The sequence below is a fragment of the Pogona vitticeps genome, chromosome 1 (assembly GCF_051106095.1).
Source record: "Pogona vitticeps strain Pit_001003342236 chromosome 1, PviZW2.1, whole genome shotgun sequence".
Lineage (NCBI taxonomy): Eukaryota > Metazoa > Chordata > Lepidosauria > Squamata > Agamidae > Pogona > Pogona vitticeps.
Window position 1 is genome coordinate 104,456,873 of NC_135783.1, and position 27,924 is coordinate 104,484,796.

At 41.4% G+C, this 27,924-nt stretch overlaps 2 long non-coding RNA genes across 2 annotated transcripts; one reads left to right on the plus strand and one right to left on the minus strand.

Moving 5' to 3' along the window:
* The first annotated feature begins 1,333 nt into the window (after positions 1–1,333).
* On the plus strand, positions 1,334–2,698 carry LOC144584363 (uncharacterized). The gene is made up of 3 exons (XR_013538562.1): positions 1,334–1,429; positions 1,591–1,784; positions 2,584–2,698. It is a non-coding gene; the product is annotated as an uncharacterized LOC144584363 (long non-coding RNA).
* Positions 2,699–10,864: 8,166 nt separating this feature from the next.
* LOC144584364 (uncharacterized) lies at positions 10,865–27,211 on the minus strand. The gene is made up of 2 exons (XR_013538563.1): positions 22,122–27,211; positions 10,865–19,706 (listed from the first exon to the last, which is right to left on the minus strand). It is a non-coding gene; the product is annotated as an uncharacterized LOC144584364 (long non-coding RNA).
* Between the last annotated feature and the right edge of the window lie 713 nt (positions 27,212–27,924).

A 27,924-nucleotide genomic window follows, 5' to 3' on the forward strand; every position in this document is an offset into this window, starting at 1 on the left:
TACAGCATGTAGAGAGCTTCTACACAAGCTCATTGTGTAGAAATGGTAGTCAGTGCTTCATACCATACAACAAACCATCCAATTTTCTTGAAAGTGTGGTCATTTTAAAGCTCCTTCCTGCTATTGCACTGAAGGGACATTTGGATTTCAGCCCTTTGCAGTCATTTGTGGCACATAAATTCAGCTATCCCAAGAACCACATCTCCCTTCATAAGCCTGCTTGAGTCTTAAGATCTGAAGTCTTAAGATAGTTCTTCCTCTTGGTTCAGTCACCTTCATACAGTATGTGCATTTGGTGGGAACATGGAAGAGGGCCTTTCTCTTGTTGCTCCCAGACTTTGGAACTCCCTCCCACAGGAGGCTAGGCCGGTTTCCATCTGGAAACCGGCTAAGAACTTTCTCTTCAGGCAGGCTTTCCCTGAGTAACTGGCTGCCTGAGTGTTGTTTTTTTTTTTTTTTTTAAATGGCTTGTTGTACTGTACCTTACTGCTTTGAATGTGTTTTGGTGTTGCTTGTGTTATTTATATGATATTTGTTTGATGTTTTTAGTATATGTACAGTGGTGCCCCGTATAGCGAGGTTAATCCGTTCCGGATTAACCTTCGCTATACGAAAACATCGCTGTGCGGGGCAGGAAAACCTATTGGAACGCATTAAACTTAGTTTAATGCGTTCCAATAAGTGTGTAAACTTACCCCCTCCAGCGATGTTTTCGCTCCGGCGGCCATTTTGGAGCCGCCGATCAGCTGATCGGCGGCTCCAAAATGGCCGCGGATGGCCCGAAATGCCCCCCCGCAGCGTTTTCGCGACCTCCCTAAGCAAGGGGAGGGCGCGAAAACGCTGATAGGGGCCATTTCGGGTCATCCGGCGGCCATTTTGGAGCCGCCGATCAGCTGTTCGGCGGCTCCAAAATGGCCGCCGGAGCCCCAATCGTCGCAAAGCGAGTGCGGCGATTGGGGCTGATCCGTATAGCGATCCCCAAAAAGGGATCGCTATACGGATTTTTCGTTAAACGGTGCACTCATTAAGCGAGGCACCACTGTATATTCGTTGTTAGCTTTAATATTGTCTTTAAACTGCCTTGAGTCCTTTTAAAGGAGAAATGTGGGGGTAAAACTAACTAAATAAGAGGCTCTCAAAGTGTGACAGTTCCCCCCACATTCCACAGAAGGGAAGATTTTGAACCAGGTATTGTTTTATTTGGAATCAACTTGAATGTGAGGGTTCTAGGATTCCCTTGGGTCACCGGGGAGATCGTATTCAGGCCTGGGAGGCTACATGCCGCCCATTTCTGCCCTAGAGATACAACTCTGAATCTTTTTCAGATGACAGGAATCAGAGGAGTCCTGCAACTGAAAATTGATTCCAGGTCGTAATAATAATGTCAAACCAACTCGGACTTATGGCAACCCTTTCCAGGATTTTCTAGGTAGAGAATCATCATCATCATCATCATCATCATCATCATCATCATCATCATCATCATCATCATCAAAATGTATTTATTTATTTATAATAATATTTATAAATAATATAAATATTATTATTTATTATTAGTAGAGAAAACTTGTCTATCATTCCCTTACACAGAAGTGGTTTGCCGTTCCCTACTTCTGGAGGCACTTCTGGGACTATGCAGTTTGCCCAAGGCCAAACAGGCTGGTTCTACTTCCAGGAGGCACAGTGGGGAACTGAACTCACAACCTCTGGCGCAGCAGCCCAATACCCCAAACACAGAGCAACCCAGCAAGTGTTTGGGAAGCTGGGCTGAGGGTGAAGGCCAGGTATGTTTGAATGGATGTTTTGCTGAGGTTTTTTTTTTTCTGGGCTTTCTTTTTGTCTCCTCACCACATGGCCTGGGGGTGGGGCCTAGGGGGTGGGACTTTCTGCTTCAAAAGAGTGTGTCCCAGGACCCTGGACCCTTTTCCCTAGGAAGCTGGGCTGAGGAAGCTGGCCTTAATATGGTAAATAGGAAAGCTAATTAGATTTGCATAAGCCTGGGAGGCAGGAAAGTTTTAAGGGTCGCACTATTAAAGAGAGGGCCGGGCAGTTGGTGCTCATCAGCCATGGAAGGAAGCCCATTTAGGAGAAGGAAAACTCCGATGTCAAATCTCCACTGCCTTGTGGCTATATCCACCAATGGAAAAGGCTTCAGGAGTTAACCTCGAGGAGCTGGAGTCCCGAAGGCAGCATGTGTCGTTCTGCCAACTCCTGCGACATTGCTGGAACCAGTTGTATTGGCTCTTGCCTTTCCATTGGACCATTTCAGCAATGTGGAGAGGGGGGATCTGCTGCTTGGGTAACAGCCTATCCTCCATATTTCCTTAGCCGGGCTTCATGCTCTGGAGAGGACACTCCTCAATTCAGAGCATGTTACCATAGTCTCTCGAGACTGAAGGATGCCTATGCTAGATCTCAAGGAAAACTCAAGGAATGGACAACACTAATCTAGGCACTGTTTCTGGGAGATAAGATTACTACAGGAATCTCTGTTCTATATTTTATTAATAAAAGGGGTACGCTTGTCATCTAGAGAATTTGCGACCTTCTCTGAGGTGATTCTTCAGCTTTTTGCATTTTCAGATTGTTGAAATTTACCTGGAAGTGCCTGCAGTGGTTTTAAAGTCTCAGCTGTTGAGAAGCATTGACTCTAACTTTGCTAGCCTGAATATGTTTGTCACTTATGTACAACAGCCTCAATTCTTCAGTTCATCCAGAATAGAAATATTTTTCCAGGTAAGGAAAAGAAGCATATCTTGGATTATTGTACTGTATTCACAGTTCCTTCTTAAGTATGCTATTTAAACAATCCATTCTATCTAATCAAAATTCTTTTCACTTCTCTTAAAATTCCCACAGATATTTTGCTTGAGTAAAACCTTTCTCATTCTCTTTGAATTCCACTTTGGGGGAAATCTGGTGTCTTAGATGTTAAATCCATAGAGGATTTTTTTTTCATCTTATTAATAATCTTTTAACTTCCCACAAAAATCCAACATATTTTCAATTTACAGAGTCTCTCTGAATATGCCTTGAGCAAATTTTAAAATGACAAGAGAGAGACAATATGTCAGTATAGTGTTTTATGACACCTAAAAGCCTAAGAAGTAATTGTGGCAGAAGATTTCGGTATGCTACTATTTTTTGTTCCCAGTGGATCAGCTTAACACTTCAAAAAGGCCAGATTCTGCTCCAAGGCCTGAAGTTCTCCAGCCCTGTTCTATTCTGTGAACACTATGCCCCAGCTTGGGGAGAGGGTATCGGCCTCGTGGAGTCTCAATTGTGGGGTTCCGCAGGGTTTGATCATCTCCCCAATGCTGTTTAATATCTACGTGAGGCCGCTGGGTGGGGTCATTAGGGGGTGTGGGGTGTCATGCCATCAGTATGCTGAATGACACTTAGCTCTACATCTCTTTTTCTCCAACAGCACTGGATGCCGTTCTGTCCCTTCAGCACTGCTTGGAGTCTGTGCTGCAATGGACGCAGGGAAATGAGTTGTGGCTGAACCTGGACAAGACAGAGGTCCAGAGGGTGGGTGGCCCCATCATCAGCGGTCTGGGTCATTGGGAGGGTGACTCTTACAGCAAAGAGTGAGGTTCGCAGCTTGGGGATCCATCTGGACCCGGCACTCACCATGGAAACTCAGGTGGTGTCGGTGGTCCGTACTGCCTTTTTTCATCTTCGGCAGATAGCCCAGCTGCGCCCCTATCTTGATGTTGAGGTGCTCACCATCTACCATGCGCTTGTAATCTTGAGATTAGACCACTGTAATGCGTTCTATGTTGGGCTACCTTTGAGGCTGATGTGGAAACTCCAAATGGTGCAGAATGTGGCAGCCAGACTCCTTAGTGGAGTGAGAAAATATCATCATATCCCTCCCACTCTGGCCGCCTTGCACTGGCTGCCCATTCGGTTCCCTGTTGACTTCAAAGTTTTAATGCTTACGTATAAGGCCCTAAACGGTTTAGGGCCTTGATACTTGGCAGAACACCTACTCCCACCAAAATCTACCCATATCACTCAATCAAGTCAGGAGGTGAGGTTGAGGAGCCTGACACTGAGGAAGGCCCGGAAGGAAAAAACAAGAAACCAGGCCTTCTTGGTGGTAGCTCCTCACCTCTGGAATAACCTTCCTCCAGAGATTTGTGCGGCCCCTTCGCTGGGCATCTTTAAAAACCAACTGAAAACTTGGATGTTTAGGCAGGCCTTCCTTCCAGTCAACACTTGAGTTCCCCCCTCTTTTCCCCCTTTTTTTCCATCTTGAACAACTTGTTTATTGATGTTTAAAATCTTGTTATATTTTAAATTGTTATTATATATGTTGGAAGCCACCCAGAATAGTCGATTGACTAGATGGGCGGGGCATAAATAAATAAATAAATAAATAAATAAATAAATAAATAAATAAATAAATAAATAAATAAATAAATAAATAAATAAATGTTCCCCATGACATTTAGTCCAGTCGTGTCTGACTCTAGGGAATGGTGCTCATCCCCGTTTCCAAGCCATAGAGCCAGCGTTTGTCCAAAGACAGTTTCCATGGTCACGTGGCCAGCCGAGTAGACATGGAATGCCATTACCTTCCCACCAAGGTGGTACCTATTTATCTACTCGCATTTTTACATGCTTTCGAACTGCTAGGTTGGCAGGAGCTGGGACAAGTGTCAGGAGCTCACTCAGTCACATGGATTCGATCTTATGACTGCTGGTCTTCTGACCTTGCAGCACAGAGGCTTCTGCGGTGTAACCCGCAACACCACCACATCCCTTCATATAAACTCTAGCCATGCCAGAATTTCATGAAAAGGAGCTTTTGATCAGCATTCTGCAAATCTGTGAGTTTTATTTTTATTGCAATCTCTACCACCACCACACCGGTCTTATCTTGTTCCAGTTCTTTTATCAGTTTGGGAGATTTTTGTTTGCCTTTCTGCATATATCTTGTTCCACATTTTTTTCTGAAGTATGTTTTTATTGGACACACTTTTCGTATTGTTCACAATAGGAATGTGTTTTCCCCATTAGCTAAAATGTGTTTTTCAAATAAAGGCATGGTTGGGGTATTTTTTTTAATTCACCCAGAGGCATTCCAAATGCTTGCACTGTATATATTTCTGTGGCAAGATGCACTCCATTCTTTGGCAGTTTTAGCAAGTGTGAGATAGATACATAATTTCATGTGGAAATGAGAAGCCAATGAATTTCTTTTCCATCCTTTGATAGAATCTCAAATGTGGAGCATTTCCCCCCTATTTCTGTCAGTATGAAGCTACACTTCCAAATACACTAATATAATTTGTGACAGACCCTCTGTAGAGTTGCTGAGGGTCCTGGCAGCATTCCTAAAGGTTGTGGGTCTGAGCCTTTATATTAAATTTACCTCTCCCACTCAGCCCAGCTGTGTTATTTAAGAAAGCTTTTCCCATTTCCTGTTTCTTTGCCTGCCAAGTATTAACAATTATGTCATTTATTTGTTTTTAGTTTCTCCAAATGTTCCATGCCTTTTGTGAATTTATAATCTTAACCCAAAACCTACAGGATTTCCCCACAGGTATTGCTTGAACAATGAAGGGGAGGGGGGAAAAACTTACATAATTTGATTTGTATTCTGCCTAGAGCAGAATGATGATAGAAAAGGTCTTCCTATGATAAGGATAATAAGGTTCGGAACTGACAGATGTCTGCTCCCTGCTGCTCTGTGTTAGAACATTATGTGACACATCCAGACTCTTTATTTATTCCTCCTTCCTTTCTCTGGGAATCACAGGCAAACCACAAACACATTAGAATGCAGCTTGTTCAGTCTGAGCAGCTCTCTACATGTGAGTCAGGATAGGATATCTTAAACAGTGAGGAAGGGAGGAAGGGTTTCCTCAAACTATAGAGACAGACCCTAATTTCTTTACATTTGTAGAGCTTCACATGAATCTTTTGATCTTTGATGTGTTTCAAATATTCCCATATAACATTTATAACAGCTACAGCGAGAATCTTACTGAATTTCTGCTGAGCAGAAGATCCCCAATCCAGAAAGGATCCTGGCACTTTCACAAGTGCTGCTATTGTACAAACGGAGAGTGGGTTTTATTCATGGAGATCACTGGTGTTGCAATGGCAGTGCTTGTGCAAGGGGCGCAGTCTTTTGTCACAATGTGAGGAAGGCTTCCTGCTCAGCTAAATAGGATACTGGTCCAAGAGGCTAAAGAACTGTGCAGGGTGTCAGCAGGAGAAGATGTAAAGTGGGTTTTATTTCTAAAGGTTGCGTGCTGGACTCACCAAATGTCTAACCCGTTTACATCTTACAGTATCTATGAAGATCCAAGGCGCCGGGATTGCCAGAGAAATGAGCAATGAGCATAACTTTGCTACTCAAAGAGACTTGCAGTAGCAAGCAAGGTTGAAGGAATATATTGCTAAATTTAAAAAGAACTCCCCTGTTTCTCTTGCTCTTGTTGCTATTTTATTCAGTCCAAGCCCCTGTTTCATATCAGTGAACTCATTTCCATGGTCTCCACAAATGTAGGTCACACTTTACCGGCAGAAGAGATATTGTTTCATCAGAGGTCAGTAACTTGGGGCAGGTGGGGGGCAGGTCCTTGGCCTATTCCAAGCCAGGTTACTCTTTCACCATGCATTTCCTTCTATAACAGTGGTCCCCAACCTTGGGCCTCCAGATGTTCTTGGACTGCCACTCCCAGAAGCCTTCACCACCATGTCTGCCAGCCAGGATTTCTGGGAGCTGAAGTCCAAGAACATCTGGAGGCCCAAGGTTGGGGACCACTGTTCTATAAGACACCCAGCACACAGGTGAAAAGATAGTATTCAGTGGGCACACCATAATGGACAGAATCCTATTGGTGTTTGCTTAAAACTTGAATAGCCTACTGCAGCTAATTGCACCTTGTTGATGAGGTGTGGGGGCATGTCTTGATTGCATGCCTTCTCACATATCCAGTTGCCCAATTGTAATGCACCCCAGGACCATGCCAATTAGCCACAAGTAGTTGTGTTAATCTATATAGACCTTGCATGAACACCAATAGGATTGTAGCCATAATTATATAGTTACATTATTTATACCTGCTCCTTCCCTGTTTCAGTGGAGTTATATGAGATAAATAGCATTCTTTGCTTATTATAAACTTTCCATTTCTGGCTGGAAGTGCACACTCTTATTTTTCAGTGCAAACCTCCTAGTTATGTATTTTTTGATATGGAGGAGTGTTTGAGGATCCTTCCTCTTTTCTTCCATCCATCATATTAATATGAAGGCAGACTTCCAGGTACAGCATTGTCTCAAAGCCTTCATAGGATCTTGAATCGTGGTGTTTGTCAACTTATCTTTCACATACCTAGAGGAAGGTGGTGAATCATGGAGTGGGGAGCCTATTGTGTCAGTTTCAAATCCTTGAAGCAGTATGAATCTTTAATCACTTTTCACTGTTCTCAGAAAGAAGCCCAGGCTCTCAGAGACCCTTGAGTAGTAAGGACAGCACCTTTCTCTGCACAGAATCAAGAAGAATGAGCATGAAGAATGCTAAGGTGTTAACTACAATCCCAAGGCCTGTTAATAAGAGTGTGGAATAAATCCACCCCATTGCTCCACTAGATGGCAACGCTGAAGTGCATGAGGTGCCCACTCTTAATGCAAAAACAAAACAAAACAAAAATACTGGAACAGATAAAAAAGACACGGACACATTTCCAAGAAAACAAGGGCAAAGCAACGTTTTGCCAGAAAAGCAAATCTGAAAAGAATGAAATGCTGAACAGTGAGGCACTGGTAATGATATTTGAATTTGCCTCTTGAAACTTCACACACCCCTGTCATGTTGTTTTCATTATTTGGATGGTCATTATTTTTAGAAATGGCATTTAGAGTTTTCATGATATGAACAATGATTATAAATTTGGGGTTTTTTTAATTGTTTAATCAGCATTTGTTCACTCAAAGTTTGCCCACATTTTGTTCTCACTCTTTTGCTTACTGGCATGAGTTTCCCACTGCCTTTGCAAGAATGCTAAAATGCAGTAGCAGCACACTATTGCATTTGAGGGCTGCACAGACATCATGGTCTCTCTAAAATGACAATACAGTTTTACAGATGCTTGTTTTAGAAATGTATACAAAGAACGGAAGGGCATTTGTGTAATTAACATCCTTGCAAGCAGGCTTCCTGGCACATGCCTCCTCTCACACTGGTTGCAAGATTAGTCATGGACTTGGCTGTGTGACTAGAAGCCTGCAATTGCCTTTTCACTCTGCATTTAGGCAACAGGATACTAGCCACTGTGCCCAGAGCCTGTTGAATGTATGACACATTCAGTTTTGTCTTGCTTCTTTCAACAGTCACATCCATGCTGGTAGTGACAAGCAATTCCATCAAGTTCCATCTTGTTCAGTTTCCTATTTTCTGAATATGAAGACTATTCCATCCCGATTTTACACTGGATGGTTTTGTTGCTATTGCTGTTGTTTTTGGTGTGGGTGTGTTTTTGTTCCATGTGAAAATATATACCGCATTTAGAGTTTTCAAAGAAGTTGTGACGTTAGTTTGTGCAAGCATATCCAGTGTACTTCAGTCTGCATTTTTAAAAAAGCAGAGAATTAAATACTTTCTTTCCTAAAAGGCACACACGATTGCATGTAAAATATATATTTATTTTATTTATTTAACTTATATGCTGCCCAGAGACTTTGGGTAGAGAGGGCGGCATATGAGTTAAATAAATAAAATAAATAAAATAAATATTTTACTGCAATCGTGTGTGCCTTTTAGGGAAAAAAAACACATTTTCTCATTCTCCCAATGCACATAGTATCCCATAATGTTGAAATAAATAATATTTTTTACGTACTCCCTTCAAAACACGTATTTTTGTGTGCTCCTTTTAAGTATGAATTGCAACGCAGATATCATATTTGCAGAACAAACTGTGTTTTTGTGCTTATTTTGATTTCTAAATTAGAGCACAACACAGAATGTTAGTTTTGAAAATTAACTTCTTACTGTTGAAGATAAGAATTTTTTTTTTAATAATTCATCAGTGTTCATGTTCAAAAGTGGAAATGTTTAGCTTGCTGGACTAGTGTTATTAATTCATTGCTTAAATTGTTAGTTCTGAAATAAACAGAGGGGTTTACATTCTTCCCCCTTCTTGCAAGTACTGTAAAACGTTATTGTGTGACTCTCAATAGCTTTTAGCACATTCAGTCTACTCATACTGTTTCCTTGAGCACTTGATGCGTTGCAAACTAAATAATCTGTCTTCTGACTTCAAAGGGAACGTAAATACAGTTAACACTCTTAAGATGTCCTCTTTTATTTTACTCCTGCCAAGAATTTTGCTGCAGACAAGGCATTCAGTTTTATTCTACAATGCTCAGTATGTTCTTGGCTAGTTTTGCTGGCCATGACAGTCTACTGATAATTAAAGTGTTCCTCTTTGGATTTTGTTGTGCATGTGACTTGCATGCAATGGAACAAAGGCACATGCACACCCATGTGCTGCAAGAGGAACTTTTTAATTATTGCCAATCTATCATAACCAGTGACACCATTACCACTCTGCAAGAGAAAGCTGGCCAATGGCAGCTATCCTTAGAGAGGAGGGACCATGCAAATCTCAAAACTTAAACTTCCACCTTCCAAAAATCTTCTTCAAAAAGCTGGCTTTCTTTTAAACCTAAATTTCTAAGAGCATTTCTCCAAATGAATGATCAGTAGGAGAAAATGGTGATTTTCATTTGTGTTGACTGTTCCCATCAAAATGCTCTGTGCAATTGGAACTTGGTTGCTGTGACCCAACGTAGAAAGTGGTTATACTTACAAGAAAGACTTCCTCTGCTTTTGAATTGGATGAAGCAGGTATTAATCTACCCTGCTTTCCCAAAACATGACCTAACCTGAAAATCAGCCCTAGTATGATTTTTCAGGATGCTTGTAATATAAGCCCAACCCCAAAAATAAGCCCCAGTTAAGTGAAACCCTGCCCTCCACCATTGTGCAGCAATCAGAAGAAAATGGCATGACTGTATTTGAATAGATGCAGATTGTTGTACATAAAAAAAAATCCCTGAAAATAAGCCCTAATGTGCTTTTTGGAGCAAAAATTAACATGACCCTTTCTTTCTTTTTTTCGAGAATCACAGTATTTTAAAATATCTGTTTACAAGACACATAACTCATGTAAATAGCAGTCCTCCCCCCCTGAAAGCAAGTTATTTTAAACAGCAGGGGGAGGGTTGTTTATTTTAACTTGATTGTGAATCTGATTTATTTTGAGTTGTTTGCAGGTGTGAAGGCCTGTGTCAGAGTATTAATTGTGTCTTGGAGGTGTGCTGAAATGAGTCCCTAATCCAATCGAGGGGGGGAAATGCATTGTTTTACCTCTCTTTTACCACCCACTTGCCCAGGCAGGAATGCAAACCAAACCAGAGACTAGCAGGGTGGAGGAGAGGGAGACAAGACAGGTTGCCACAAAGAAAGCAGCTCCAAGAGGTAAAATGCTGAAGCAGAAAGAAAGGAGAAAGTGGAAATGAGGGAAGCATCAGGCAGGGATGCAGGTATGTGCACATATGTGTGCATGCAGACACCGGTGAGGAGGAGGAAGACCTGGTGATTTGCTGATGCTGGTTGCCTTGCAGGCACCTCCAATCCCAGCTGCTTGCCCTAGTTTCCTTATCTACACAACCTGTCCCCACAATTGCAGAAGCAAGCAAAAGAGGTGTCAGCTTCATTCCTTCTTGGACGACCAGACCTTTTTGCTCCTTGAGCTCAAATACAGTCCTCCATTGCTGACCATGAGTCTGTGCACACTGAAACACAACCCCAGTGACGTTAACTCAATTTATAAAAACCTGAGCTCCTGATTTATTTCATCAGGATAACCAGGTCCATAGTCTTGTAAGAGGAGGAGCAGAGGCTTTCTTAAACACTCACTTACCAAATCTTCTACAATATCTTCTCTAGTGTTGTGCTAAAAAAGTCTCTATACAAGTGACTAAAGAGTTACATGTTCTATACAAAGCAGTGACTCCCAAACTTGGCTCCCAGATATTCCTATACCATCTCTTCAATAAAACTTCACTACTGACTATTTGGGCTTGGGATTTGGGGAACTGTGGTCCAAACACAACTGGGATCTGTATATCCAAAATATTGTTCATGGAACCAGTCTTTTTCTGAGTATGTCTCCCTTCAGGGAAAGGGTGTGCTGAAACATATGCTCTCCTCAGAGGCCATAAGCAGTAAACAGTGATGTTTAATGACCAAAAACATTGCCAAGGCTATTTCTAAAAGATTGCCTTTAAAACATTATATTTATTGGTGGCAGTTTGGCCTGCTGGACTGAGGAAGTAATGAATTTAACGTTAACGGTAAACTCTGATTTATGTTACACAAAAATGATACCACGCAAATCACTGCTGGCAGTAGTTACCTGAGAGAGATTTTTATAGTTGTCATTTTTTTTTCAGGAGAACCTGATGTATCCTCTGAGAGGGAAAGAGACTGCATGGTTATTAGCAGATGCCTCCCCTAAAATAAATGATAACAAGCTAATGTAGCTTTAGTTACTCCATCAAGCCACTACCATCTCTGAGGGCAAACCTGGCTACTCAAGAGCTCTTCAGTTAACCAGAGTAAAATTTATAAAAACTAGTCTCTGGAAGGATTTAGAAAACCTTCCCACCCTCCAGTCTATTTCTATCTGATATCTAAGGGTTATTTTGGTATGAAGGGATGCACTGTATTTTAATCTGAACTATCTTTATGGGTTTTTTTTTAATTGTGGGAAGCTCATGGCATAGATATTTAAGCTGAAAAACAAAAGCTGGACATGGAGCTCAAGGGTTAAATGTGCCTCATAAAGAGCACATTCAACAAACAGCAGCCAAAATACTGTTGTAATTGATTGTACACATAAGATTTCATAAGTGATTTCCATAGTTCTTTCCTTACTCTTTTGTATTCCCAGGCACACAAGTGTGCACTTGAGTGTGTGTTTGGGGAATATCCAAGTGTGTAATGGACAGATAGCACAATTATACATACGAGTTTAGTGATTTCTGGTTTGCTCTCTACGAATACAGTAGGAGCCTGGCTAGGCAGTCATACTATCCGGTTTACTGGATTAGACTCTTACTTTTCAATCCTATTTTCTTAAAATGTTTTTTAATAGATTAAAAAAAAAAACCCATTCTTTAACTGGCCCTTCTAAGAAAGTTTACAATAATAAAAATGTATGCATTTCACATTTATTTCCATGGTGGAACTGGGGAAAGTTTTAGGAAAATAAAAGCAGCTGAGCATAAGCAATGCCTTAAAAAGAGATAGCCTGGTAGGATTATTTTGAGACAATGTGGAAGACATTTCCGGTTTCTTTTTAAAAGAATTCAGTAAGTCACCTCTGAGAAAGTATTACAGCACTTAAAACATGCTGGGCAAGAAATTGTCTCATCTTCTGTGTATGATATTTGATCTCCCTTTTGTTTCTGTGTTTGTATCTTCCAGTAAGGCTGGTGTCTACCTAAGTCTGCCTAATCAAAGAAAGCCTTACAAAAATTATAAAGTACAGTCTGGCATCGGAGTTTAGAAGTAACTAATTACAAGTAGTATAGTTTCCTGTTACTAATTATTTGGAGGGTAATAAGTAATAGAACTAATAGTTACACCATTACTTTTAGATTGAACCAGTAAAATAAGTTCCTTAGGTCTACTAAGTAACTTTAAAGACCATTTAAAAACATTTAGGGGTATTTTGACAGGTGTTATGTGATTTTCTTACCAATGCTAAGTGATAAGGGAAGTATTCTTAGTGTTGTTGTTTGTAGTTCAGTGAGTTAGGTAACTATCTGAGGAGCTGGAGTTGATTCCACACTGGAGAACAGCCAGCCTGTGTAGCCTTGGGAAAGCTACACAGACTCAGTAGTGTTCCCAGAAGAAGACCCTTTCTCAGTACTGTGTGTCATTTTGTTAAAAACAAACAAACAAACAAACAAACAAACAAACAAACACTCCAGTTTATGAATGTGGTATATTGTGCTTCTGTATCCACAATTCAGAATGCCAGGAAATAGCCATATATTGCTGCACAATATCATACTGGTGTTGCCAGGAGGAAAAAAAAGGATGCCAAGCTTCACATAGCAGAGTGCAGCTTGAATATTGACAACACCAATGGTAGCAAGTCAAGATTAATTGCAGGATACCCTCTGTTTCTGTGACTTTTCATTTCCTTCCAAACCTCTCCCTTCCTGGGCTATGAAGCTGCAATAATGTACTTGGAAAGTTCTTGCTGGTAAGCTGTTCGTGCTCAATTTATAACAAAAGTCACTATTTTAACCTTTTGAAAGGCCTTTTTTGAGGATCAATATTTCAGCCCATGCAGCCTGGATTCTTTCCAAATTCGAAAACAAAACAAAATAGGTGGGGCCATGTATTATCTTCAAGATAAGCAATATTGGCCTTTTCAACTTATTTGATCTGTTTTAAATCTGGGGACATTTAAGGTCACTTGCTTCTACACAGAGATGTAATCAGTTTTACTTTTTAAGTATCATGATTTGAAAACCTTTTGTCCAAACGTCTCCAAATTTGGCACAGAGCACAATAAGACTGTCTGCTACAACTGTGTTGAATTCAGTGTAGATCTGAAGTCCAGTTTCAAAGTTATAATTTTTTTTTTGCTTAGGCTCCCCCCTTTTTAGACTTGCCTTGTAAAATGTTGATTTGCTCTGCCAACACAATAACATCACTGCACTCTCATGAAACTGCAGTGATGTTATTCTATTGGCAGAGCAAATCAACATTTTACAAGGCAAGTCCAAAAATGGGGGCAGCCTAAGCAAAAAAAGGGTTGGTGTAACTCAGAGTCAATTTGATGGGACATAATTGTGTCTTTTTATAAGTATTTCTGAAGTGCAGCATTATATTTGGTCACTAGAGAGAACACTACACTTTGTGCTCCTAGTCCTGCCAACCTCAGTGACAGGGTTCAAAGTAAGCAATTTCATAGGCTCCTGAATGCTGGTGTGAACAGACATGGGGTTTATTAGTTGCTGACTTGTAGATACAGAAGTGAATGTTTTATCACCCTCCTCCTGTGTAAGTAGTGTGCTGAGGAGCTAAGTTCTCAGCACTAGCCACTCTGGCACAGCCTCTCCCACCTCTCCCCTATTTAAGTACATTGGGGAATGGGGAAACCCCAGATCACAAGTCTAAGCAACTGGGATGGTGTAACATTCAGCCCAACTCTCTCAGGGACAGTGAGTAAAAGTGTCTGGGAGATATCCACTGGCACTCTGTGACTCCTTCTGAAGCTGTTGTCACTCTTTCTGCTGCTTGTGATGCTCACAGTGGTCCTGAGTCAGGGTCAGGGCAGTGGGACCCATCAGCTTCCTGCATGACCAGATGGATGCAGATTGAAGTGAGGACTCCAGTGAGGCAAGTATGGAAGCCTTGCCCTTTAACTACTGCTGCTTCTATCAAGATGCTTCCTCAAAGGTGTTCTTCTTGTCACTACTCCACGTCACCCTCAAGTCCTCCACAGCTTCTCCCCCAGGTTTCTTCCCCTTCCAAGGTAGGCTCAGTACCTTCCACAGTCCCTGCCAAATCCATCCCTTCCTGTCCCCTTTCACCAGCCCACCACCTCTGCCTTTCTTTCCCCTTTTATTTCCCTCTCTACCTCCCTCACCTGTTTTCTCTCAGCAGCTGACAGAAATCCTTCCCCCAAGCCCTCCTGAGGTCCATCTGCTGCCTCCCCTTGACCTCTTTCGCGGGGTTATGGTCAGGATCAAGCCTGGAGACTAGAGCAGTAGGTAGATACTACCTTGAGCTCGCTGAGATTTTTGCAGGAATGGTGGGATAGAAATGCAAGAAGGAAACGGTAGCCAACACGCAAGCAGAATGTTTCCAGGCAATTCTAAAAGGGTTAAAGACAAAAAACAGGGGAGGGAGATTCATGTGGCTTGGTCAAATTCCATTACAGTGTCTGAACCATGCTGCAATCTAAGCGTGCTTTGCACTGAGGTATACCTAAATGGCTTTTCGAATGTGACACAGTCATTTAACCCTGTGTCCTGACTTCCATCAGTGCTGCCTTAAGGAAAGGTCGAGTCTTCCCATACTGCACTGTACTGACAGACTGTATTAATGTCTAGCCTGTGCCAAATTATCTCTCACTCCTGCTACTGCCATGCATATTAACAGCCAGCATAGCATTCAGCACTGCCTGATTCTCCAGAGATGGCTTGTGTTCTTTTAGGCTGAAATAAGAGAAATATGCTGTTCTGAGCTGTTTTCAACTGAGTCAAGGTGGATCACATATGGCTTGTGGACTGGACACTGCATTCAGAATATTTTTTTTTGTAGCTCACCTTCTTTTGTCAAAATACAATCTGTTTTGGCAAATTAACTCTCTAGCCCTTTTCATTTTGAAGATAAGATAGAAAGTTTTATGGCTGTGTGTGCCACAAGGACAGATGAAATAACCAAATAACTCCAATGAGCCTATGTTCTGTTCCTTATCTTGTTAAAGCTTAATAACACTGAAGGTCATTATAAGATTTTGCCATTAGAATTTTATAGGCAGAGTCCCAGAATGACATAAAATTAACTAATTATGTCCCTTCAAGTCAACTCAAAATCACACAAATCTTCTCAGTGTTTTCTAAGTATAGACTATTCAGGAGTATATTCTCGAAGGCTTTCATGGCCAGGATCCAATGGTTGTTGTAGGGTTTTTTTGGGATGTTTGGTCATGTTCTGGAACATGGCCAGAAGATGGCCAAACAGCCTGAAAAAGCTACAGCTATTCAGGAGTAGTTTGCTAGTTTCTATTCCTGGTGGTGCTGTGGGACCACATAGCTTGCCCAAAGCTACATGGGTGGTAGTCTCCCAGCGCCATCTTCTCTCCTCCAGCAAGGACCAGAGTCACTGTAAAACAATGCCTTCAAGTCCCATCCCACAGAAACAGACCAGGAGGATACCATGGTTGTTGATATCAAATGTCACTGAAAGGTCCAGCAGAATCAACAAGTACACACTCTCCTTGTCCACAAGCAGAGACATGGAGCAATGGGTTCAAAGGAGAGAGTACAATTTGGTGGCTGACTTGTGCACCCTTTTTTGGAGGGAAAGGCTGCTGAGAAAAGGGTGGAGAAAAGGAAGCATGAGAGCTAGCTGGTGTGTGGGTTTTCAATCTTCAGAGAGGCATAGTTGGCCCATACTTGTCTCTTAATCATCTCTGCCATCATATTTCTCTCCAGTTTTTGGTGTAGAATAAGGATGGGGGGGCAGAAAGAATGGGACTGGCAGCCTCTTGCCATTTGAGGGAGGGAATCTAGTGTGAAATTGCCTGCTCTCCTTTGTCCTCATCATCACTGACCCTCATCTATTTTCTCTCTCCCACTTTCCCTTCCTCTTTCCTTCTGAATTTGCCTTTGCCAAAGAGGGAGCATGTTACACCAACCTCTCCATTAAATAAAAACTCATGAGTCTTTCCTTGGGTTTAGAAAATGAGAAATAGGAAATAAGAGGAGGAAATTCACTAATAGTCTTGTTTGCAGCTCATTACAGTAGATCTCTGTGCCTCCTGCAAATCTGGAGGGCTACGGGAGAGCTATGTTAACAATCTGTAAGCAAGGCTGTCAACTTCATCATCTCTCTGTGGGGCCAATTAATTCAAATTTACCTGAGGAAACCTGAATTCCCAGGTGTGACTTTATGGTGAACGAATTGGCATTTTCCTTACTGTGTGCTTGCACGTTTGGTGAAAGGAGACTTTCCACACCTGTCTTGTTGCAAAGGGATATACACCTGGCCTCAAGAGATTACTTAGTTTCAAGACTTACCAGAGCTGTTCAGAGAGAAAAAAATACATACAGAACAAGTTGCACTTGTTTTAAAATATGAATGGCTAAGAGATGTACTGTTAACATATACTTACACACATAAATTTAAGTAATGGGGGAAAAGGTGCATCTTGAATAAAATGCAGAAATAAATACACAGATTCAGAGAAATGCATAAAATCTATCATGGCTAGATAGCTTAGTGATTTAGGTCTGACAATAGAATTGGAGGTTGGGAGTTCAATTCCTGACTCTGCCTCTTTGACAGGGGCTATACTCAATGATCCATAGGGTCACTCAAAAATAGCAAAGTTTCACAACCCAATATGAAACAAATGTAGGTGGGATTGGAAGAAATATAATACAACGATGACTGCAAGTCTATTGGTGCTTCCCTAGTGAAATATAGCCTCATTTGATAAAGGTTGCATGATCTTCCTATTGAGGATAGTTTTATCTATCTGTTGAATCTGCAACAGTGCAAATTGTGGTTGAGAATTCCATTTTGGTCAAGGTACTAACATTTTCAAATTTCTTAGTAAACTGGATGCACAGATCTTATGCAGGCACAACACTAAGAGGGTAAAATGTGGAAGTAAATTGTCTCCAGTTAAGAAGTCACCATAGATATCAACTTTTGTACCTGAGTCACATAGCATATAATGACTGAAATCCTGTTATGCAGCTGTACATTCACAATAGTGATGGTGTCATCAGTGGCGACTAATCTCCTCCAATTAAAGGCAAACCACTGTTGTTTTAAGGTGATTTTGGAGTGCCTGTGACTAATTCAAAATCACATGTACTCAAAAATTGCCAAAGGAAGCCTTCCCTCAGTAGCAATTTGCTGTCACCAAAGACATCATTCCCATTGTACTCAGAGCTGTGCAATAAGATTTCAGCCAATGATTCCTTCTTCTAAGGCAATTGACCTCCAAAGGTTATGGCATTTGCATTACTGCCATAATTATGCAAGAGGACGTTGGCCATCATGTTGTAGGTGAAGAGAAAAAAAAATTCTGATATCTCATTTCTCCATCCATGGAAGAGACAAATCATAGAAAAGTAAAGCGATGACAAACCTAGACAGCATCTTAAAAAGCAGAGAATCACCTGCATAGTAAAAGCTATGGTTTTTCCAGTAGCAATGTATGGATGTGAGAGCTGGACCATAAAGAAGAATTGATGCTTTTGAATTGTGGTGCTGGAGGAGGCTATTGAGAGTCCCTTGGACTGTAAGGAGAACAAACATATCCATTTTGAAGGAAATCAACCCTGTGTGCTCACTGGAAGGACAGATCCTGAAGCTGAGGCTCCAATACTTTGGCCATCTCATGAGAAGAGAAGACTCCCTGGAAAAGCCCCTGATGTTGGGAAAGTGTGAGGGCAATAGGAGAAGGGGATGACAGAGGACGAGATGGTTGGAAGTGTCACTGAAGCTACCAGCACGTACTTGACCCAACTCCGGGAGGCAGTGGAAGACAGGAGGGCTTGCTCTGCTCTGGTCCACGGGGTCACGAAGAGTTGGACATGACGTAACGACTAAATAACAACAAGGAATATTGACCCATAATTTAGTCAACAATTACATATGATATGTAATCTCACAGTTTGGAAAACAAAAGTTCACAAAAGTTGTCATGGCCTGTTTGGAGATATCTTAACACTTTGCCTGCATCTACAGGATTCTCCGACACCCTTAACACTTTCTCAATGGAGCCTTCTTAAAAAACATTTTCCCCTTCATTTGTATAGCTCTTTACTTAATTGATTTTCTGTGCTAATACACTAAAGGTCTGAAGAAGGCAGAGCCTCAGGTGTGACAGATGAAATAAGGGGCTTTTAGTCATTGCTTTTATTTTCCATGTCTAATGTGTTGGTTACAGCTGTGCAGTTTAACAGCAAGATCAATACATCATTTGCTGCAGGTACCTGAAAGAATTTGGAAGACTGCTGGTATTTTAACTATTAGGCTTCCTTCTAAGTCCCCTGCTGCCACACACACACCGGTTCTCTCTACTGTAATCAACTGTTGAAGAAATATAAACACTGCTACTCTACTTGTATTTTGCATGGTTCAGTGGCTGGAGTGTGGAATTGGAACTTGGAAAAGAGAAGTTTACAATCTGTATCTTAGTTGGCCTACCTCACAGGAATGTTGTGACAGTAAAGCAGAAAAGACAAATCATTTATGCCACCTTGAGATAATTGAAAGAAAAGTGAGATGTAAGTGTACCTTTGCTTTTGCAATTATATCTTGTTCCTTCTGCAATCTACTCTAGCCAACTGGGAGAATGGCAACCTAGAAACAAAACTAGTAAACAAATGAAGAAACAAGCAGCCACCCACTATGGTTGTTGCTACTTAGTACTATTTACTACTAGTAGTAAAATAGTGTTCTTTTGTTCATGTTCATTGATTATTGCCAACCTTTGGCTTGTCATTTGGCACGTCTGCCTTTATAATTTAATTTTTTCTCTCTCAACGTATCTGAAAGCTTTGACATCCAGAGACTTAACAGTAGCTTTCAGAGCAAAGTTTAATTATCGGGGATCTGTCCCAGTTTTGGAAAAAGCATCAAAACAGGACAAAGCAGGAACATTTGTATCTTGCATACCAAAAACAGACATGGGGAGACACCTTCTGCACCTGCAACATGAGCATGGTTTCCAGGGTTTAAGGAAGGAGCATTTTTTGCAAACGGAAGGTCCACCAAAGTTTATAGCATCATGTAGTGCCTCTCTATACCAGATCATAGCTCTTTATCTTCCCCATTTTCAGAGCATCCATCGTTGGGCTCCTAAAACTAGGTTATTTCTGAAGGGATGCAGATAGGCCTATGGCGGGCCTGAAAAACAAGAACAAAGAATCAACAAAAGCATTTTAACTTTTAAAAAGGTAGCATTTCAGATCCTGCTTAGTGTGGCTTCCTTGTCAGAAATAAGGTAAAAATTAATGATAAAGCAGATAAGTCTGTGGCATTGATACATCCACTATCTTGAGGGGAGAAAGGTCCTGTCATTTTATCTACAGTTGTCCTTGTTTAGATTTGGAAACACATCTATCTCAATCTGTTTAATGTGAGTCGAGTCAATTCCTTCCTGGAACTATACATAAAGAAACAGATGGTCCCAAAGCTATCCACCAGCTAGTATAGGAGGAAGAAACAAGGTTCTGACATGCTGTCAGCCTAATGCTCCATCTCTGCAGTGTGTTTAGCTCCAATGCACCACAGCTTAGCATTCCCCCATACACTGTTTATTGATGTGAAACTTCTAGTTAACTGTCATGTATTGCCATTTTGGAAGGGCCAGAAGAGAATCGTTTTGGTTTTGAGATGTTAAACTACTACGTACTAATAGGTGCAATTGGGATCCACATCATCTCTTTAGAGCCTATCCAGTTAAGTTTGTGGCCCGAGTCCTATTGTGGAAACAGTGTAATTAATGGAATCATGCAAGTAGTATTTTGGCATCCTGTTAGTTGACTGTTGTATATCTGACTGCTTTGCTGGCTGCATGATCAGTCACACAACTGAGAGGACCATCTGCACAGTGGACAACCCCGAAAATAGCTCTCACCATTTGAGCTCTCACCAGGTCAAGAAGATTCTGGCCATTATTTCTTAGAGCTGGATATTGCTGTCTGTTTCAGTTTTAGAATAAGTGACCACTAGTGAAACTATCTGAGATAGAACCTGGAAAACCTGACTGAAGGATTCTGAAGGAGAGACTAGATAATGTGGGAAATGCTTCTCTCTCTCTCTGTCTCTCTGCAGTCCTTTCTAAAACATATTCTGGAGATTTCACTGTCTTCTGGGGCAGGTTTTCAGGGACTTTGGACATCTGGTGTTTGCAGAAAAGATGGAGAATTACAGCCTCCTCTTTTCTTTTGCAGAAGCATTTCAGGAAGTGCTCTGATAGACACTAGGTACTGGACTCTCTATTTCAAGATGGCATATGATGCCAGAAGCTTGTGTCCTTTTTTCAGTGACCTATGACACAGAGCTGGCCCAGTGGTTGGGCTGATCTTTATGAGGCACTGGAATGGGCATTATTGGTCCTGCTGTGAGGTGTTATCGTATGTAAGTTGTGTCTGAGTGTGTATGTGAAATCTTCAATATTATCTAGTGAATTCTTTATTTATTTATTTTGCTTTATTAACTTCTCAAATTCTCTGAGGTCGAAAATGTTTTTCACTAATCATACCCCACTGTTGCATCAGTATCTGCTATTGGGGAAAAGCCGAAGCCAGAGAGTGGAGGAGAAGGATAAGAAAAGAAAAAGAGAGAGTAGAGAGAGAAAGGAGAGAGAGGCTGGAATGGAGGGTGAACAAAATGAGGAAGAAGGGATACAGAGAGGACGGTGGAAGACCCTCACACCCACTGGATATTCCGTGTGGGTGGACGGCTGGGACGACGATACCGTGCCCCAGTTTGAAGGTGAAGCGGGACAGGCAGTGAACCCGAACTTGTCTACAGATTGGCCAGGTCCATGAAACTCTGGTGAAGGAAACCCATTCCTGGACGATGAATGGAACCCCCTGGCTGACCCATTGTCAGAAGGGGAGAAATGCTGGAATCACTTTGCTGACACTGGTTATTTGTTGAGCACACCAATAAATATAACTCCTGTTTCTAAACTACAAAAATCTCCTGATTTTTTTTTCTTTTGAACAAAAGAAGGAGCCTAAAGTTGAACCCTCACACTCACAAATACCAAAACATAACAGTGAAAAACAAGTAGCATAATATCCTCTACTAAATGAAGACAATTAATTTAAAACTAGCCCCAATCTAATATCCTAAACCCCTCATTTCAAAGAAATACACATGCAGCTCCATTACCTCCCTGAAAGCAGAAAAGTACACATGGTCCTGTATCTCTGAATTGCAGTCGTAAACTCACCAACAAAAGCACAGTGAGGCTTCCTTTTAAGTAAGCATGTTTTGGGTCACTCCACACGGACATTCTTGGACATAATGATGCTAATGAAGCCTAGCATTGACCAGGTTGCTTCCGTTCCACAGGTTTCATTTTCATATTGCCAATTATTTAATATCATTGCATCCTTTAATGGTGTTTTTCTCCATTGCTTTATAAGCAGTGCAGTGTTTTTTCATGCCCTTTGTGCATTTTTAATTCTTACCTCTTCCCACTCTCCCCTCCCCTTTTGCTTTCATATGACATTGTTTGCCAAAAAGTGTATCCTCCGGAGGTCTTCCAGCGATCTCATTTGTCTCTTTCTCTGAAAGCCTACTTACCTGCACACCTCCTACTGAGACAAACACATCAATGTCCTTCTCGTTAGCTTGCAGAGGTCAGTGGGGAAACGAAAGCAAGCTCCGTCCAAATGACAAGATATATATTTTGGCTCCTTGCAAGGAAATCTGACCGCACAGCAACTTTTCCTGCTAATTATTTGAAAAGTATTTCTTGGTTTGTTTCCTTTTTTCCCCCCCTCCCTTTAAAGGAGGGGCTCTGAGCTGGAAGACAGTGCTCTCTTGCTGTGATTCTTCAGATGTATTTGTCCGCAGCTTCTGGTGCATGCCTGTGTATTTAAAATGTAATATGGAAAACCAAAGTGAAAATGATTGTTACTGTCAATAACAGGATAGCATCTCAGACACAACATGACTGCGAGCTTGAGCCTGTCTCATTCCTTCTGGCCGTTGTAGAAGTACAAGGAGAATGAAAGTCGCTTCAGCTGCCAGGCTACTGAATCAAGCACCTCACTACCTTCTCTATTTTGGCAGGGCTTAGCTTCAGGGCCAAAGGGTAAAAGGTGGGAGTGGAGGAATCCATTCCTTCAATTTTGTGCAAAACCTGCATTTTTACAATCTCACATTCCTTCTGTCCCATTTGCAAAGACATTAGAAAATATGGGTTATCAAAAAGGAACTGATTGAAATTCCAGTCCACCTTCCCTGGACACATTAAACAGATCCAGCTGTTCCCAGCATGGAGAGGATAGCGACGTTGGAGCTGCCTCTCACACAGCTCTTGAAAATAGATCCTGTCAGGAACCGGCAGTGGCAATCCTAATCCTAATGCAGCAGCATCATGAGCGTGGTTTGGTAGGGAGATGTCTTAAGAGTTAAGCCAAACTCTCTGCCTGAAGTCTGCCTGCTTCCTGTCCTCTCTGTTTCATTTTGAATTGAAACGTCTCATGATATTTCAGTTCTCTTCATGAAGACATCTGCAGTTTTTTTTTTAAAGTTCCTCACTGGGTCACCTTGGATTGGTCACGTTCATAGTCTGACCACAGGGTTGTTCTAAGGCGAATGTGAGGAAGTAGAGCTGCGTAAAATGCTTGAGCTCAATGGAAAAAAGGTGGGATATAAATGTAATAAAAATGTAAATCACAATGCAGCACATGCCACATTAGCTGTGATTCAATAAAGGATTTCTCTGTTCAAGAGTTCCAGTGTACTCCATTAACCTACCGCAAAGAGTATTGGAGAATCACCAAAAGGCCTCACTCTCATATCTGTACTAGACATCATGATGGGGCAGCTGGTGGACTGGGACAGTTTTATGGATGGTACATAATACTCCAAGATTTTGAAAATGCCTCCACAGACCTGGTTGTGAGCTATCTAGGTGCAAAGCTGACTGTGCAGTATTTGCTTCTTCTTTTTTCTTTGAGTGTGGAAGATTCTCACTGTGTGAGATGGGTTGTAACTGGCTTGTCCTCAAGCCAGAGATAAGCAGCAAACAGGATGTTTTCAAAACCTCTTTTATTGTATAATGAAGTAGGTACATTTTCAGTCCGAGCATAGTTTTGCTCAGTCTAAGTACAGGGCTCAAGAGGCATAGCAATTGGCTGTGCTTTTTTTGAAGAAAACATAAATCCAAGTATTCTTTGTTGGAATGTTTGTAACCTTGCATGCTGCCTGCAGTTTGCTTGACCGGGATGGATGTGACTGTCAATCTATCCAGTGCTAATTGTTCGCTCCCCCTTCTGAATTCAAAGAGAGTCTGAGTTCTCTTTCTTTCTCTTTAGTCTGTTGGAAGGAAGGAGCTGAGTTTGTTTGCTGTTTATCTGTTCACAACTGTAAGTAATGAAACATTTTTATTCTTTCTCTTACTAATGTCTCAGAGTGAGTTATTGAGACTTTAAGTGCCAGTTAATAAGAAAGGGGTGAACTATCTGAGGAACTTGAAGCTATTATCTTCTGTGAGTTTCTGTATTTTTACTGCATAGCACAAGGAATTTTACCAGAAATTCAAAACTCTGCAACATTCCTTAGATGCATACTGTATGCTTAATCTTCTGTTCTTTGGGACTGAAGAACCCAGGCACTGGTTCCTATTGACAGGCTGTATGTGTTGTTGTTGTTTTTTTACCAGAATTTACAGGGGGTGCTGTCAGAAATGATTCATTGGAGATGTACCAGGAAAGTTACTGCAGTTTCAAGGATCCTTTGGATATCCTGTCTGTCTGTTGGGGATTGCACCTGACTTACATATCTTCATGTTCTGCTTTCACTAAGGCTGGTATAATAATGTTGTCTCCTGCTATGCCTGCAGCCAGGATATCACAGAGGTACTTAAGCTTTTTCTCCTAAAGTCTTCATTGGTATCACCCACCCTTCCCTTTAGATTATATTGAAGAACGACACAGCTTTTCTTTGGGGGGAGGGATATAGAAATGATTTATTGACTACTATATATTTTAACGGGTATACAAAATCTTCCTGGAGGGAGAGGAAGCTGCTTGGGTTGCCTCTTTCCTGACAACAGTAGCCTATCTCTTCCCCATATGTACACAGATCTAGTTGGCATTCTCACTTCTAATAGGGTTGCTACTGTTTAATGAAATATAGTAGTGATCGAAGTCTCAGAAAACATGGCCTTTAAATGGTGGCAAAACTCTTACTTTGAGGCTTCTCTCATCTTCTTTGCTCCCAATATAGCTCCATCAGTGTGCCCGCCTGAGAGACTTCCCACAGAGAGTGAAAATCACTGGGTTTCAGAAAGTAAACACCAAGTTGTCTTTATCTTAAAGAAGTTTCAGTTAAAACACACTAACAAATTGGCACAGCGGGTGTGTGTTTTCAGCTTGCAGCAGACTCCTCGCGACCCAGTCCTTGAGTTCTGCCCAAAGCAAGGGGCAGAAATGGGGGTGGGGGAGCTGACGTAAGACTGTTCCCTGGGCTGGTAGCTGTCCCTGGATACTTCTAGAAGTCTGCTACAGAAAAGAGCTTGTTCCCTGTTCAAGCCTTTGGGTTGTATTAAGGATGAAAATATTGTTCTTCTTCCTGAATCATTCCTCCAGAACAGAAATAGACAACAAGGACTCAGTAAATGCTTACTCTTTTCTTTCCATATATAAGATATTCAAAAGCATATCCTCTCAGTATTCTGTTTGGCTGCTGTTCCTCTCATTTCGGATGTGATGTTTTCATCCGCTGAGGTAAAATTGAATACAATTTTACGACGAAATTGCAATCGCAATTGCAATCGCAAAATGATGGTCTAAGTGGTTTTTTTCGCTTTGCAAAGATCAGTTCCCTGCTTCGGGAACCGATACTTCGCATTATGACGATCAAAACAGCTGATCGTCAGGTTTTCAAAATGGCCACCGGCTGCTTAAAATGGCTCCCCACTGTGTTTAGGGACGGATTCCTCACTATACAGGCAGCAAAAATGGCCGCCGTATGGAGGATCTTCGCTGGACGGTGAGTTTTTACCCCATTAGAATGCATTGAACGGGTTTCAATGTGTTTCAATGGGGTTTTAAATTTCGTTTTACTATGTTTTCGCTTAACAGCGATTTTCCTGGAACGGATTATCATCGTTAAGGGAGGCACCATTATATTACTCATGTTGCTTAAATTCATCTTGAAATTTTGCTTCTAGTAAATTTGAGTGGCAATGCTTTTTGAAGTACATAGGATTCAATGGAGTTCAGAATTGCCGGCACTGAATGATGTATTACTCACAGAGATTAACAATGATTCATATTGGTCAGGGGCAATAGACTTACTCTGAAGCAGCCTGTGTGTACTTGATATGTAGAACAGATTCCAAAATAGTCACATATAGCATTAATAAGGAATATTTCTTTTACTATCTATCTACAGTGCCATCTCACAAATCCTGTTGGTGACTAGAGATACTCATTGCTGTATTGTTTCTGCTAGTTATCCATGTATGTGTTCTGTGCTGTCAGGTCAAAACTGGTTCATAATGACCCTAATAGATATTTTAAGGTAAGTGAAATATTTAAAGCAAGGGGCAGAACTGGATTTACCAGTTCCCACAATCAGTTTCTATGGCTGAACAGAGATTTGAACCCTGTTTTCCAGAGTCCTAGTCCATCACTCTATGCACTACACCACACTGTTATCTATGCCTGGGATTAATTTAGCCACTAGTCATTGTCATTGTTTACAGAACAATGCTTCTTGGGAGAGGAACTGAATATCAACAGGGATTTTAAAGATCATTGTCAGGTCAACAACCTGTGCCTGAATACAGTCTCCACTTTGGGGCCATGTATAAATGTATGTCATGGAGTCCTGCTCTTATGTCTAAGGAGGTGGACTTGCCCATGAAAGCTAACATTAAAATAGCAATTAGTCTTTAATGTACCACAGCATTTTTGTCTTCTTTCTTTTTGTATTTTCCATTTGTTTTTGCCTGATATCCTTTTAGAGGCATGTTAATATATACATTACCTTTTGAACTCTTGTATTATGTACCATCCATAGAACGTTCAGACTTGTGAGATATCTGAGGACTAGTTTTATTTGTTCCACTCTGCCTCCTGTGAGGTCCCATAGCCAAGTGGTGATTTGAACCCTGGTCTCCCAAAACATCCCAGCCATCATGACTAGAGGCCATGATGACTGTGGTATTTGGGGACTTGTTAATCAAACAAATAAGCTTCCCCATTTCTGCCCAATAGTGATGATAAAATAATATTAATTACATTAGATTGGTTACAAATTTAAACCAGTTTCCAATAGTTGTTAATTTGCTTCCTGAAATCCAAAGATAAGTGATTTTGCAAATTTATCATCTCACCTGTAAATTTTTCAGATGTGATTCCTAATTTTAGAGTTTGCCCACAAGCACCAACAAAGCTGAGAAATAAATCATAATCGTAAGAAAACACATATTTATGTAAATCTGTCATGTTTTCTCCTTGTTCCTTTTACATATACCTTGCCTTAAAAATGATTGTGTACTTGTCTTTTTTATTGTTGCTGTTTAACAGTGAACCTGGACCACTTTTGCCTCGAGTTCAGTAATTAAAAAAACAAAACTTTCATCCTCAGGGCTCATTTCATAACATACAACTAATGAACAAAAGGTCGTCTATGGCATACCCAAACATTTTCACTCTGCGGACCAGCTGGGGAAGGCGGGGCACTTCCCATGCCTGTGCGCATGCATGAACAAGCACATGCGCTCTCTCGGACACACGATTGTGCGCTTGTGTGCATGTGCAAATGGCAGCATGGTGATTGTGTGGGTGCATGCACGTGCACATGCACAAATGGGAGCACGGCGGTTGTGCGGGCACACGCTTGTGCACATCTCCAAACTGCAGTGTGCGCTTGTCTGGGCACACTTGCACTTGTGCGCATGTGCAAACGGCGGCCCGGCACTCACACTGGCACACTGGAGTGTGCACCCATGCACTAATCAGCTGTGCAGGGCTGAGTGTGTGAGGTCTGTCTACGTGGCCCGGTCCGGCTCACATCACAGACCGGCACAGGGCCGCGGACCGGAGGTTGGGGACCTCTGTACTATGGGATCTGATGTTTCTTTCTTGATTGCACTATACTTAAATTTCAATGCTAGGCACATGTGCTTGAGACTAAGCCATCACTAAACCTAGTAAGACATCTGAGGAATTGTGCGTATAGGAAAGCTGCACAGGTCTCATCAGTATAATGGGAGTGAACTAAATTAGCTGTTGTTCATTGGAAGAATAAATATTTCTCCCATTGCTTTGTGGTTTTTTTTCTTGAAACCCTAGTTACTCTCACCTGCAATTAACAAGACTTCAGATTTTTGAAGGTGTAATTTAAATCTATAAGGAAGTTGAAT